This window comes from Macaca fascicularis, chromosome 8 (genome assembly GCF_037993035.2).
Source record: "Macaca fascicularis isolate 582-1 chromosome 8, T2T-MFA8v1.1".
Taxonomy (NCBI): domain Eukaryota; kingdom Metazoa; phylum Chordata; class Mammalia; order Primates; family Cercopithecidae; genus Macaca; species Macaca fascicularis.
The window spans coordinates 3,014,764-3,016,998 of record NC_088382.1 but is presented as its reverse complement, the minus strand read 5'-3'; the positions used below and the strand labels follow the sequence as shown (position 1 = coordinate 3,016,998).

The following is a 2,235-nucleotide window of genomic DNA, read 5'->3' as shown; positions in this document are numbered from 1 at the left end:
TGCAATAAATATTCATTGAATGAATAAATGTTAAAGGTTATGGAACTGTGAAGTAGAAATCTTATGAATTAAAAATAGAAGATGGGAAAAGTCAGAAACAGCTTCATTACATGTGTAAAACACAAACCAATTATGTCCAAAGAAAAGCAAATATTATTTCCATAGAATGAATAATTTAATATTATGTGAAGTTGGGGTCATTGAATACTTCTAAATTGGCAATTGATTCTCGATATCTTCCTTTAAAGTTATATCTTCTTGAAGTTTAAGGGAAGAAAGGTGCTGTGGGAGGGCACAGTGGATGTTGAATAATAAATTTTTAAAAACACCTTATTCTTAGAAGTTTCACTTTGCCAGATGTTTTTCTACCGTAGTTAAATTTCCTTTGTAGCAAATGTGTGTACCCTTGATCACACTGAAGAAAATTTGGATGTTGACAGCACATGGTAGCATTGTTTTCAGATGTCTTCAACATAGCAACTTCTAGGACGTCAGGCTCCAAAAACATCATGGGAGAAAAAATACCCTGACTTTATTGTTTGAGGAAAATTTGTGGATTGTACAATTAGTTTATATGATTTGCTTTTACTTATTTTTTATATTACATGTAGTATAAAATGTATACTTTATCTACTTTTTATACGTCAAAATTTTATGGGTTTTGCTTTATTTACAGCGTTTTCCTCAAGCAATTCTTAAGATACTGAGCATCGCTCAGCAGCTCAGGCGGCGGGAGGAGTGGCAGCGGCCAGGCAGCCCAGTTTCACGAAGGCTCTCGCCTTCCCCGCTGCCAGGATGCCCAAGAGGAAGGTCAGCTCCGCCGAAGGGGCCGCCAAGGAAGAGCCCAAAAGGAGATGGGCGCGGTTGTCAGCTAAACCTCCTGCAAAAGTGGAAGCGAAGCCGAAAAAGGCAGCAGCGAAGGCTAAATCATCAGACAAAAAAGTGCAAACAAAAGGGAAAAGGGGAGCAAAGGGAAAACAGGCCGAAGTGGCTAACCAAGAAACTGAAGAAGATTTACCTGCAGAAAACGGGGAAATGAAAACCGAGGAGAGTCCAGCCTCTGACGAAGCAGGAGAGAAAGAAGCCACATCTGATTAATACCGTATACCATGTCTTACCAGTGGTCCCTGTCTCCCTTCTTGTACAATCCAGAGGAATATTTTTATCAACTACTTTATAAACGCAAGTTTTTTAGTAGCTCTAGAAACATTTTTACGAAGGAGGGAATCCCACCTCATTCCATTTTTTAAGTGTAAATGCTTTTTTTTAAGAGGTGAAATCATTTGCTGGTTGTTTATTTTTTGATACAACCAGAAAATAGTGTGGGACATTGAATTATGGGAGGCTTTGACTGTCTCGGGTGCCAGCTTAACATTCCATAGATGGGGAGTTAGTTTTTATATCCTATAATACAAAGCATATTAAATGGCAATATGGAGTCAGTCCTGCATTGAATGTCTTGAACATTTTATTTTACTTCTATTCTCATGTGTTTTAGTAGAATTGTTTCCTAAAGCAAACCACCCCTCGATCATGGCGCTCCCTGTCGGAATTGTGTGCATTCTGTAACATGTTTGGTTGTTAGTCCTGTTTTCCTAATAACTTCGTTACTGTGCTGTGAAAGATTACAGATTTGAATATGTAGTGTACATGCTATTCAGTTGTGAACTGGTGGGCCATACGTAACAGCTGACCAACATGTGAAGATACTGGTACTTGATAGCCTCTTAAGGAAAATTTTCTTCCAAATTTTAAGCTGGAAAGTCACTGGAATAACTTTAAAAAAGAATTACAATACATGGCTTTTTAGAATTTCGTTACATATGTTAAGAATTGTGTACAAATTGAAACGTCTGTACTGATCCTCAACCATAAAATCTCAATTATGAAAATAATTAAGAAAAAGATACTGAGCATCAGAAACCAAGTATTTGGAAATTGAGAAATGCGAGCTGAACAGCTGACTGAATCAGACAGGGCCCTAATGAAAACATAGAAAAACACTGAGATAATTCTCCTCCCAAAACGAGTGCAATCCCTTTACAATAGGAAACCTTATATTAGCCTTTGTTTTCTCTCCAGCACCTATCACAATGTGACACGTGAGTGTGATAGCATTTTACTGGCTCAGTGAATAAATAAAATTTCTTACCTAATTTGTTTCCCCTGTACTTAGTATTCCATGATCTTAAATATAAACACAAATAGAAAATACACACATATAGCCAGGTATAG

The 2,235-nt window shown here is 37.2% G+C and overlaps 1 pseudogene; it reads left to right on the top strand.

The window, feature by feature from the left end:
- Nucleotides 1-712: 712 nt before the first annotated feature.
- LOC102135604 (non-histone chromosomal protein HMG-14 pseudogene) lies at nucleotides 713-1,905 on the top strand (annotated as a pseudogene).
- The last annotated feature ends 330 nt before the right edge of the window (nucleotides 1,906-2,235 follow it).